The sequence below is a fragment of the Cibotium barometz genome, chromosome 15 (assembly GCF_041138505.1).
Source record: "Cibotium barometz isolate CiBa-2024 chromosome 15, ASM4113850v1, whole genome shotgun sequence".
NCBI classification, from domain to species: Eukaryota; Viridiplantae; Streptophyta; class Polypodiopsida; order Cyatheales; family Cibotiaceae; genus Cibotium; species Cibotium barometz.
The window spans coordinates 55575597-55589883 of NC_141060.1; positions in this window are offsets into that span (position 1 = coordinate 55575597).

Below are 14287 nucleotides of genomic sequence, written 5' to 3' on the forward strand. Positions count from 1 at the left end.
GTGTCTTAGGCCAAGAAGGAAGACAAGTCGCTTATACTTCTCACAAGCTGAAGCAATATGAAGCAAATTATGCCACCCATGATTTGGAGCTCTTAGCAGTTGTTCAATTGCCTCAAATTATGGAGACATTATCTCTTGGGGGGCCAATTTCAGCTTGTAACTGACCACAAAAGTCTGAAGTGGATCTTCACCTGGCCTAACCTTAACATGCGGCAAAGGAGATGGATCGCCGCAAATATTTCTCTTAAGTGCAATTTCAATGCCAAATAATCCCATACTGGTCAAGGTGGAAGAAGTCACATCTCATGATCCAGATTATCAGAGGATGATGAAGTTAGTAGAAGAAGGGAGAAATTCAAAGAAAGAGAAGAATCTAATCAAGGGATACTCCACTCATGAAGGAAGCCTCTACTTCAATCACAGGCTATGTATCCTTAAGGATCCTGCTTTAAAGAAACTAGTCCTCCATGAAGCTCATGATAGTCCTACTGCGGGACACCCAGGCTATGCAAAAACATTAAATGCCGTAAGAAGGAGCTTTCATTGGGCAAGCTTGAAAGATGATGTCCTTCGGTACTTGAAGCAATTTCTCTCATGCCAAAGGATCAAAACTAAAAGTGTCAAGATGCCTGGGAAACTTCAACCCTTGGATATTCCCCAAATGAAGTGAGAGTGCATTAGTATGGATTTTGTCACAAGTCTCCCCACCATTCAAGGAGGATATGACTCCATTCTAGTAGTAGTGGACTTACTTACCAAAGTAGCTCACCTTATACCAGCAAAGAAGACCTTTAAAGCTTCTGATGTTGCTCGAATATTCATCAAGGAAGTCCTTAAACTTCATGGTCTCCCAAAAAGGACAGTAAGTGACCGGGATTTTGACTTCACTTCAAAGTTCTGGCAATCTAAGTTTCAAGCCTTGGAAACTCAACTTTGCTTTAGCACAACTTATCATCCAGAGACCGATGGCCAGACTGAGAGAGTCAATCAAGTAATTGAAGACATTCTCAAAGCATATTGTGGACGGGAACCAAGAAGGTGGATTCAATACCTTCCTCTGGTAGAATTTGCCTACAATGCATCTTATCATCAGAGCATAGGAATGTCACCATTCAAAGCACTCTATGGGCAAGAATGCTTGTCTCCTCTAAATTTCTGTGATTCGACCATAAGAGTTGAGGCATCTAGGAAAATGCTCGAAGAGATGGAGGAACAAACCAAGGCAATCCAAAAGGATATTAAAGCTGCCCAAGATCGACAAAAGCATTATGCTAACACCAAGAGGTCTGAAAGGATCTTCAAGGAAGGAGACAAAGTTCTTCTACGAGCGTGACCCAAACGAAGTTCTCTATCACTTGGGAAATATAAGAAGCTCAGCCCTAGGTATTGTGGTCCCTATACAGGTATCTGGTGTCTAGGTAAAAGTGCCTTCATCTCCAACTTCCAGCCCATATCAAAGTCCATAATGTATTTCATGTAAGTTTGTTAAAACCTTATGTACCCAGTCTCGATCATATTCTTGATGATAAACAAGTTGTAATACCTACTCAAGGAGTCCTTAAATTACAGCCCATTAGTATCATAGACTCTAGGGAAAGGCAACTCCGAAATAGAACTCTTGTAGAACATCTAGTACAGTGGAAAGATTACCCTGAAGAGGATGCAACTCGGGAAGATGAAGCTACACTCTTAAAGGATTATCCCCAATTCATGGGGGGAAGGATGTAACATACCCATCTTCACTAATAAAGAAATCATGTAATAGATAAATTTATGAGTTTTTATGGTATAAAAATCATGAATGTTATTATTTGAGTCATTTTTACTTAGAATCTTCAAATTTTGAGCCCAAATTTAGAATTTGTGCCTAATATAGGATTTTACAGCATCCAAAACGGACATTGGATCAAGCTTATACGTAAATTTTAGGAGTTAAAAAGTGACAACCTTTAAACCTTAATAAATGCAATAACCGGGCGTCCGATGGACAAACGGTCTGCACCCCAACGACCAAAATAACCTCCCGAACAAAACAAAAATAGCCCCCCCAGGGCGGTCCAACTTAAAAGGCCAAGGGAAATCCAGGTCTTCCCCATACCATCGTACCCAATTATGCTCCGATGGGGACCAAACTTTGCACGCACGTGGGGTGGGGCCACCCCCACATGCTTGCAAAGTTTGGTTATGATCAGAGCATGGTTAGTAATTAGAACCCGGTGCGGATTTCTCTTGGTGGAGAAGAAGAAGCAAGAATGCACACAACACACAGTGTATTAGATTGTGTCAATGTACAAAGATAAGTTAGCCCTAGAATAATGGGCGTATATACAAGCTAGGGGAAAAAACCTCCTAAAGAGGAAAAAAGTGCCCGGCAGTCCTAAGTGTGTTCACACACATCACTGCCTATATATATGGCAACACTCTCTTCCCCCCTGCATCTTTTCACGTAGCATGTTTGGGTATGATGGTATGGGGTAGACCCGGATTTTCCATGGCCTCTTAAACCCTTTTTGAGGGAAAGCTAGATCACGCACTTGCATCACTAATGGTTTCATTCTAGTAATGCCTTGCAAGAGTGAGTAGGGATTAATAGAGGAGAGATTTATGGAAGAGCTCTATCTCTACTCTAATGCCTATAAGAGAGAGAGAGAGAGAGAGAGAGAGAGAGAGAGAGAGGGCACATCAAGCAAGACACACACAATCACAATTCAGTTGCATGAGCATAAGCTATCACCAAAAGATCTCAGGGAAAAACTCGGATACTCCTTTTCTCATTAGTGAAAATAACTTATATACATGGACTTATATTTACAATGTTTGGCCACACATGGAATGTCCAGGCAGCCCAAAAGGCTAGTGAAACTATTCTTAGGCTTATGTATAGACTAATCGAATTGGGAACCTTACCACCGACCTAAAGCAGATTCGTTGGATTGAAAAGTTGAAGACGATCCGTTCAGTTTGTTTCATCGGTACCCCCAGGGCCGACACCTCTATGACTAGAGATGAGATTCGCATTCCTCAGGATCGCTGGGTGTATGACCAAGTGATGCAAGTCTTACCTGCTGACAGAGTAGCTGTGTTGGGACCTACCCCAATCCAGAGTGTACCACCCTTACCATCAGTTTTTAGAGTCTTAGAAACTACAACGGAACCTCCATATTTAACCTATGTGGACCGCTCTACCCTTATGTCATAGTCAAGCTTAGGAATTTCCCTTGATGGCAAATGAGACTAATTATATCAGTCTCAGATCTTTGTAATAAAGCTCATCCTTGTAAATATTTGGAAATAAAATGATTTCGCCAAAATAAGCGTTGTGCAAGTATGAATCTTGTAATCGTAAAATTATTTTTACAATGATGGCCAAGACGATCACCCTCTACTTCCCAATGCACTTTACACTGATATCCAGGAGAAGAAGCTCCTGCTCAAGCAAATGCAACCTCCCTCCTTTAAAGGAGAAGGTTCAAAAAATGAGGAGGATGTTGAAGTTCTGATTGAAGCGAGTGGGAAAGAAGTAGTATCTCAGCACTCTATAGGAAACCTTGATTTTGAGCCGAACTCATGGCCACTTTAGAGTCTTACCATTAGGAATTTATGATGGAATCCTTGGGATGGATTGGTTAATTGCCTCTGCCTGTTTTGGCATAGAGAGAGAAAATATTTTAGAGAGAGAATATTCAGATTTTAAATATTTTTGGATAGAAAATTATCTCATCTTATTAAAATAAGTTCCCCTGAAACAAAAATTCAAAAAGAACTTTCCAATGTGCAATTGGAATTAATTGGAAATGGGTATAAGGGACCTTAGCCTAAGGGTCTAGATTTTCAGAAATTTTTGGATTATGGTCCAATTAAGGTTCCTATGGGTCAATAGCATCAATCCATGTGTAGGGAGGAGATAAATCGAATTTGTAAAAGAAGATACCCAAAAATGAGTAAATACTCATATAAGATGAAGAGTTGAATATGTACAAGGTTTATTAGTAAAAAACTATGAGTAATATCAAAAAAATGAGATAAATTGAGTATCCAAAAATGAGTAAATGCTCACATAAGATGAAGAGTTAAAAATGTACAAGGTTTATTAGTAAAAAACTATGAGTAATATCAAAAAAACGAGATAAATTGAGTATCCAAAAATGAGTAAATGCTCACATAAGATGAAGAGTTGAAAATGTACAAGGTTTATTAGTAAAAAACTATGAGCAATATTAAAAATATGAGATATTTTGGGTATAATGATTCCATTTTGACACATATGTAAGGAAGGGGAGTTCTTTAAAGGAGGTGCATATTTCACATGCTTGAATGAGTTTTAAACTCAAAAATAATGTGATATTTTTATCTCTCCTCTCTCTTGAACCAAACCAAATCAAAAGGGAACCAAACCGAATCAAAAAGTAGCCAAACTAGGTCCAAATCTAGTCCAAATTCAACCAAACTGAAATTGAAAAATTCTAGAATTCAGTTAGCTTTGGTTAGAGATTCCCTCTCCTATAAATAGAACATGAGTCCTTTGAAAAAAATAGAAGAATTTTACTATACTAGAGTTATGCTGAAATAATGCTAATTTCTACTATTCTCTAAAACTCTCTCCAAATTGAAGAAATTGGAGCTTCCCTCTTTCTTCAATCCCCATTGGTGGCTCCATCAACATACTTAACCAATTGATTGGTTGGGGGCCTCTACTGTGAACAAAGAATCAAGCAATTTGTAAGGTAATTAGTGAATTTTGATCATTTTCTATAATTTCTCAATGTTTCTCTCTTCTCAACCCCTCTCAAGCTTGAGAAGCTTAATTGGAATGGTTTTTGAATGTTATTGAAGTTAATCGATGAATGGTAGTGAAGAGTTACATAATTTGATGAATGCTATTGAAGTTAATTGATTAATGATAGTTAAGAATTATATAAATTTTCATTTATGCTTAATTCAAATGGTTTTTATGAAATTTCTCTCTCTCACTCAAGAAATGGTCATACTCATGACCATTCTCAATCCAAATGAAGCTTTTCATAAAGCTTTTCCTTAATCCAAGATTAATCTATACTTGAGGTCAAATTAATGGCTTTTTTCTATGCTTTTAGTTTATGTATTTCATGAATATTGATGATTCAATCCATTATGGATTATTGATCCAATTAGAGATCATTCTAATCATTTTCTTAATGATAAGCTTTATCCTTCAAAATAAATTGAGATTTATCAGTCATAGTAGCGGAGCTATGGCAAAATTTTTATAAAAATTACACATAAAATAATTTTATTCAAAGCATGAAAAGAGAACTTCCTACCATATTCTAGGAATTATCATCCTAGATTAATTGAAAGGTATTCATTGTTGTAATCATAGAGAAATTGATTTTTATATTATGCATAATTGATTTTCATGCATAGAGGTATGCATAAAAGATTATTATTTTAACATAAAAGTGTTACTTTTATCATAATTGGATTTCATGCATAGAGGTATGCGTAAAAGATTATTATTTTAATGTAAAAGCGTTACTTTTATCACAATTGAATTTCATGCATAGAAGTATGCATAAGAGTTGATTATTTTATTATAAAAGTGTTACTTTTATCATATTTGGATTTCATGCATAGAGGTATGCATAAAAGTTGATTATTTTATTATAAAAGTGTTACTTTTATCATATTTGGATTTCATGCATAGAGGTATGCATGAAAGTTGATTATTTTATTATAAAAGTGTTACTTTTATCACAATTGAATTTCATGCATAGAAGTATGCATAAGAGTTGATTATTTTATTATAAAAGTGTAACTTTTATCATATTTGGATTTCATGCATAGAGGTATGCATAAAAGTTGATTATTTTATTATAAAAGTGTTACTTTTATCACAATTGAATTTCATGCATAGAAGTATGCATAAGAGTTGATTATTTTATTATAAAAGTGTTACTTTTATCATATTTAGATTTCATGCATAGAAGTATGCATAAAAGATAGTTTTTTTATACTAAAAGTGTGATTTTCATCATAAATGGATTTTATGCATAACTTAGATGCATAAGAGAAATTCTTTTATTCTAAAAGTGTAATTCCTACCAAATTGAATTTATGCATAGGAAGATACATAAAAGATTGATTCAAGAGTGTCATTCTCATCTAAATTGAATTTATGCATAGGAAGATGCATAAAAGATTGAATTTTAATTCAAAAGTGTCATTTTCATTTAAAATGAATTTATGCATAGGAAGATGCATAAAAGATTGATTTTTACTTCGAAAGTATTAATCTCCTTAAATGGAATTTATGCATAAATAAATGTGTAAAGAAATCTTATATCAAATATAAGAATTCTCTTGTATTTTATAAATAGATATGAGATGTGATAGGACGTGATAAGAGGTGTATAAGATGTGATAAGAGGTGATAAGATGCTTATGAAATAAGTTAGGAAGTGATAAGATGAATTAAGATGTGATAAGATGTGTATGGGATGAGGTAAGAAGTGTATGTGATAGGATAAGATGTATATGGGTTGTGATAGGGCGAGAATGGATGTCATGTAAAAGATTAGATGTGAAGGCATATGGGGTTATATGAATGGGAATGTGGAAATGGATGTATGTATGTGGATGTGTGGATGTGGAGATGGGAGTGTGGATGTATGAACGTGAAAATGGATGTATGCATGAAGATGTATATGCATGGATGTGAATGTGGATGTATAGATGTGAACGGGAATGTGGAATGTGGATGTGGATGTATGTGGATGTGGATGTAGATGTGGATGTATAGATGTGAATGTGGAATGTGGATGTGGATGTATGTATGTATGTGGATGTATAGATGTGAATGGGAATATGGATGTGGATGTATGTGAATGTGGATGTAGATGTGGATGTATAGATGTGAATGTGGAATGTAGATGTGGATGTATGTATGTATGTGGATGTAAATGTAGATGTATAGATGTGAAATGGAATGTGGATGTGGATGTATGTATGTATGTGGAGGTGGATGTATGAATGAGGACGTGATAGTGGATGTATGCATGTGGATGTGGATGTATGGATGTGGATATGGATGTGTATGTATGAATGTGGATATGGGATGTGGATGTATAAATGAGGATGTGAAAATGGAGGTAAGCATGTAGATGTGGATGTATGGATGTGAATGTGGATGTGGATGTGGATGTATGGATGTGGATATGGATGTGAATATATGATATGTAATGTGAAGGAATCTGAAGTGAAGAGATGGAAAATGATGTGATTGGATGAGTACACATATAAATGGAATGTGGAATAAGTAATGTGGATTAATGAGGGATAATGTGGAAAAATGAGAGTTAATATAGAAATTGTATTTGTAAACTGTTTGTAAATGCTGTTTGTAAATGGCTGTTTTATGTCAAGATTGCTGGGGAAGCATTTTGATCGTCTTGTGATTAAGGTCGTGGGACCTAACTGCTAAAGTTGCAACTGCTGGGACGGAGAGTCAATGGAGGACGTCTCGCATAGCAAGGTCGGTCGAGGTCTTGACTAGCCTCGGTTCGATTAAAATGGTAAGCTTCCGGTACGGTGGATGAGGGACCAAGGAAGCGGCCTATGAGTGAAGTGCAATTGGACAAATTCCTCTTACATGAAGTTGATGGACACTATTGCTAAGCTAATGAATGCCTGGTTGCTCACTTTGGACAAATATTGAAGAAATTAGAGCCATTTTACTACTGGTTTTTCCCAAAACAGAGAAAGGAGTTTTCAAAAATTGATATATACACATGACAGATGGTGTTGATACTCTACATTGAGGTTGTTTAGGTGTCAATACAAGCTTTCCATACTTGATTACACCACTACATTGTGATTTGGAGCTGTGGAAGCGCATCAAAATAGGGTATCTCGGACTGCGTGAGCCAGTTCATTTTGAATGCATACAGGTTGATTTTCTACATCCAATTTGAAGATTGTTGGCTACTTTGGAGTATCTGGAACATTCATTGGCATGTGGTTGAGCTGAGGAAGACTCATTTATAGATTTGAAGTGTGCAAAAGGTGTATGCATTGAGCAAACATGTCGGATAATCCAGTACAGATTGTTTGAAAAGCTGGATAGGAAGAACTTCCAGGCATAGTACAGGATAAAAAGTTTCTTGAAAGGAAAAGGTTTTTGGAATCTCATTACAGGTGCTGAGCCAGAGCCTGAGCTACCTCAACAACCTACACAGCAGCAGCTTATTGCTCATAAGCAATGGTCAAAGAGAGCATTCAAAGTGCTGCATTATCTGTCTATATGTATTTCTGATGCTATGCTCATACACATACAGGATGCTGAGAATCCCAAAGATGCATGGGATACTTTGGTCAAGATGTTTGATACAGATACAAGTGCTCTCGCAAGTCTTAGTTGTGATAGCAGATACATAATGTGAAAAGGAATAAAAGGAGCATACATGATTATGTGCAAGAAATCAAGAAGTTTGCAGATGCATTGGCCACAATAAATGCCCCCATGCCTGATGATGATTTGGTGGATATTACCTTGCGTGGTCTTGGCAAGGAATACAAATCTTTTGATACATCTATCTCAGTTCGGAGTACAGGTTTACCAGACTGAAAATGGCAGAAATCAGGCTTTCTATTCTCAGAGAGGTTTTAGAGGCAGGGGGAGATTTGCATCACGAGGACGTGGTGGTAATGGTCGTGGATGGCAGGACAGGTCACCAACAATAGAATTTTCAGCCTTCATATGGTGCTTGAGGTGGTCGTGGATATGCACCTCAGAGAGGCAGAGGTAACCCCCGTGGTAGAGGACGTTGGCAAGGCCAACAAAATTCTATGCAAGATGTGGAATGCCATTATTGTGGGAAATATGATCATATGGCGAGAGATTGTTTCCGCAAACAAAATGATTTGAGAGGAGGTAGAGCACAACATGGTGGTCATTATGGTGGAAATTATGCACAACATGGTGGAAACTATGCATCAAGCAATAATGATGACACTGCAAATCATTTGTTTGCCATGAAGCATGTTGTGGGATCTATGACGACAAATGCTGAGAATGATGACACATGGTATATGGACTCACGAGCATCAAACTATATGACATGTCATGGTGAATGGTTTGAGCATATGAAGCCTATGGATGTGAAAGGCTATGTGGAGACAAGTGATGATACCCAGCATGTCATTACACATGTTGGAAGTGTACCATTGGTTATGCACAATGGTCAAACAAAATCTATGTCAGATGTATTGTACGTGCCTTCTATCACAAAGAGCTTGGCCTCAGTTGGTCAAATGGTGGAACAGGGATTATAGGTTCGTTTCAACGAGCATGGATGCTTCGTTGAAGATTTCAAACATGGATGTAGAGTCATTGCTAAAGGTAAGAAAGAAGGCAGATTGTTTAAGTTGGATGCTGGAATTCCTGAGCTAAAATCAGCCATGTTCTCTAAAAGTAGGAATGTGGTACAGGACATTGATATGTGGCATAAGAGGATTGGACATGTCAATATACAGAGATTAAAGAACATGCAAACAAGAGGCATTGTCAGTGGATTGCCTAGATTCAAATATGATGGAAATATGCATGTTTGTGAAGCCTGTCAGTTTGGAAAGCAGGCAAGATTGAGGTTTCCTAGAGAAGGAAATATGAGTAGCAGGCCACTTGAGATAGTACACAATGATGTATGGGGTCCTGCACAAAACCCATCTATCAAAGGCAGTTTATACTATGTTACATTCATTGATGATTTCAGCAGGATGACATGGATATACTTTCTCAGAGAGAAGAGTGAAGTGTTGGAAAAGTTCATGGATTTCAAAGCTTTTGCAGAAAAGCAATATGGCTGTTGGATTAAATGTTTGAGGACAGATGGAGGTGGTGAATACACCTCAAAAGCTTTTGAGCATTTATTGAGGAAGCATGGAATAAGAAGACAGTTGACTTGCAAGTATACACCTCAGCAGAATGGTGTGGCTGAGAGAAAGAATAGAGTCATATGTGAAGTGGCTAGGGCAATGCTCAATGAAAAGAGCATGCCAGATTACTATTGGGCAGAAGCATGTGCTACTGCAATGTATATACTGAACAAAACACCTACAGCAGCCATTCATGGAAGCAAGCTAGAGATGTGACTTTACAGGTTATAGGCCAGACATTGGACACCTCAAAGTTTTTGGATGCATAGCTTATGTACATGTGCCTGATGAAAGACGAAGGAAGTTGGATCCTAAGGCAGAAAAATGTGTATTTGTTGGATATGCACAGGATCGAAAGGCATACAAATGTTACAACCCACAAACTAGACAAGTGGTCATCTCACAAGATGTGGTGTTTGATGAGCTTGCTAGTTGGTACAAGGCAAAAGATGAGGGTGTCATTGAGTCACTTGAGGCTGATGTGCCTGTGAACTTGCCACAAGCAAGTTCCCGTCCTTGAAGCAATGAGGCCAAGCTCATTATAGGACGCTCTCATACGAGCAAAGCTCCTTGTGAAAGAATTGAGGACTAACAAACCTAAGCCTCAAAAGAGATCTTACCCCCCTGAGGCAAATCCTAAAGATCAACCCTACAAGAAACCCAATCAAAATTTCCCCTACTACAACAGAGGGCGACAAAGCAACTCTTTTGTCCCCCGCTCGTATGCTGCTTCTTCCAAAAAAGGCCCTCTGTGTTTTGAGTGCAATGAGCCGGGACACTTTAGGGCCAACTATCCCAAGATGGCAACATCATTTCCCCAAGGTGAAAGAGGAAATCAAGGCCATGGAACCCCTATCCACCAAGGTGCAAGAGGTGATGGGCGTGGCAGAGGCCACAGAGGAGCAATTGCTAGGACCGCTTGTATTATAAGTGAAGAACTGAACTTGGAAATGGCTGAAGAAGAGCGCGCCGAGGAGCAGTTGCTAGGACCGCCTATATTATAAGTGAAGAACCGACCTTGGAAATGGCTGAAGAAGAGCGTGCCACCATCCATGTAGCAGTAGAACACCAAGGTCCGAATAAACAATTTGGTGTAATTCAAACCCTAGCCACTCATCACGGTAAGCCATTTCATCTTTTGATTGATTGTGACAGTACCCACTCATTTCTTTCTCCTAGGTGTTTGCAAAGATTAAACTTGGGTCAAAAAATAGCTAAAAGAATGACTATAGAGTTAGCCAATGGGAAAGAAGTAGTATCTTGCCACTCTATAGGAAACCTTGATTTTGAGCCAAACTCATGGCCACTTTAGAGTCTTACCGTTAGGAATTCATGATGGAATCCTTGGGATGGATTGGTTAATTGCAAACAAAGCTAACATTCATTGTAACCAGGGGAGTATCACTTTTGAAAATGAGCATGACCAAGTAATATCCGTTCAGGGAATAACAGGAAAACCTAAATCTAGGGTAGTCAAAGCAAAACATCTTCTCAAGGGAACACATAAGTGTCAGCAAGTTTTCTTAGTCAAGCTCAACAAAACCATTGAACCTAGTAAGGAGACAGAACCCTCTTGGCTCCAAGAATTCTCTGACATCTTCCCTGACGAGCTTATAGGGCTATCGCCTCCTTGAGAAGTCGATCATGAAATCGAGGTGATTTCTGGGGCTCAACCCATCTCAAAAATGCCCTATAAAATGTCCCTTCTTGAAGCCATTGAGCTTAAAGAGCAACTTTTCCAACGCGTTGAGCAAGGATTGGTACGCCCTAGTAGCTCTCCTTGGGGGGCACCTGTTCTTTTCCAAAAAAAGAAGTACGGTAATCTCTGCCTCTACATAGATTATCGAGGACTAAATCAAGTCACTCTCAAGAATAAGTATCCTATCCCTCGCATCGACAAAATTCTTGACAAGCTTCATGGGGCCAAAGTCTTCTCAAAAATAGATTTGAGGTCTAGTTACTATCAGATCAAAGTCAAAGAAGCAGATATACCAAAGACAACGTTCAATACCCGTTATGGCCACTATGAGTTTACTGTAATGTCATTCGAGTTAACCAATGCTCCTTCAACTTTCAATCGCCTAATGCAAGATATATTCCGTCCTTACTTGGATGAATTTGTGCTTGTTTTTGTTGATGACATCTTAATCTACTCCAAATCAATGGAAGAGCATGAGGAGCATGTGCATAGAGTTCTGCAATTGTTGCGCAGACACAAACTCTATGCCAAGAAGAGAATATGTACCTTCTTTACTCATCAAATTGAGTATCTTGAATTCATCGTCTCCAAAGATGGCGTTTCAGTAGACCCTGCCAAGGTCAAAGATATTCTGGAGTGGCCACCCCCTAAATCAGTTCGTGAAGTTCGTGGGTTTTTGGGAATCACGGGATGGTATAGGATTTTTATCAAAGATTATGCCTTGATAGCTACCTCTTTAACGGATCTTCTTAAGAAGGATTGCAAAATAGTGTGGCTGCCAATCTATCAAAACAGTTTTGATCAGCTCAAGGTCATTATTACTTCTGTCCCAGTCCTCAAACTTTGTGATTTCACCAAGGCATTTGAAGTGGTTACTGATGCCAGTAGTCTAGCACTTGGTGGTGTCTTAGGCCAAGAAGGAAGACCAGTTGCTTATACTTCCTGCAAGCTAAAGCAATATGAAGCAAATTATGCCACCCATGATTTGGAGCTCTTAGCAGTTGTTCATTGCCTCAAATTATGGAGACATTATCTCTTGGGGGGCCACAAAAGTTTGAAGTGGATCTTCACCCCGCCTAACCTCAACATGCGACAAAGGAGATGGATTGAAATTCTATAAGAATATGACTTCGACATCAAATTTCGCCTGGGAAAGATAATGTGGTAGCAGATGCACTTAGCAGATGCAATTTCAATGCCAAATAATCCCATACTAGTCAAGGTGGAAGAAGTCTCATCTCATGATCTAGATTATCAGAGGATGATGAAGTTAGTAGAAGAAGGGGGAAATTCAGAGAAAGAGAAGAATCTAATCAAGGGATACTCCACGCATGAAGGAAGCCTCTACTTCAATCATCACAGGCTATGTATCCCTAAGGATCCTGCTTTAAAGAAACTAATCCTCCATGAAGCTCATGATAGTCCTACTACGGGACACCCAGGCTATATAAAAACATTAAATGCCGTAAGAAGGAGCTTTCATTGGGTAGGCTTGAAAAATGATGTCCTTCGGTACTTGAAGCAATGTCTCTCATGCCAAAGGATCAAAGCTGAAAGTGTCAAGATGCCTGGGAAACTTCAACCCTTGGATATTTCCCAAATGAAGTGGGAGTGCATTAGTATGGATTTTGTCACAAGTCTCCCCACCGTTCAAGGAGGATATGACTCCATTCTAGCAGTAGTGGACTTACTTACCAAAGTAGCTCACCTTATACTAGCAAAGAAGACCTTTAAAGCTTCTGATGTTGCTCGAATATTCATCAAGGAAGTCCTCAAACTTCATGGTCTCCCAAAAAGGACAATAAAAGTGATCGAGATTTTGACTTCACTTCAAAGTTCTGGCAGTCTAAGTTTCAAGCCCTCGGAACTCAACTTTACTTTAGCACAGCTTATCATCTAGAGATCGATGGCCAGACTAAGAGAGTCAATCAAGTAATTGAAGACATTCTCAGAGCATATTGTGGACGGGAACCAAGAAGGTGGATTCAATACCTTCCTCTGCCTAAAATGCATCTTATCATCAGAGCATAAGAATGTCACCATTCAAAGCACTCTATGGGCAAGAATGCTTGTCTCCTCTGAATTTCTCTGATCCAACCATAAGAGTTGAGGCATCTAGGAAAATGCTCGAAGAGATGGAGGAACAAACCAAGGTAATCTAAAAGGATATTAAAGCTGCCCAAGATTGACAAAAGCATTATGCTAACACCAAGAGGTTTGAAAGGATCTTCAAGGAAGGAGACCCAAAAGAGCGAGACCAAACAAAGTTTCCTTATCACTTGGGAAATATAAGAAGCTCAGCCCTAGGTATTGTGGTCCCTATACACGTATCAAGTGTCTAGGTAAAAGTGCCTATAAACTCCAACTCCCAGCCCATATCAAACTCCACAATGTAAAAGTGCCTATAAACTCCAACTCCCAGCCCATATCAAACTCCAACTCCCAGCCCATATCAACTCCCAGCCCATATCAAAGTTCACAATGTATTTCATGTAAGTTTGTTAAAACCTTATGTACCTAGTCTCGATCATATTCTTGATGATGAACAAGTTGTAATCCCTACTCAAGGAGTCCTTAAATTACAGCCTAGTAGCATCATAGACTCTAGGGAAAGGCAACTCCGAAATAGAACTCTTGTAGAATATCTAGTACAGTGGAAAGATTACCCCCTAAAGA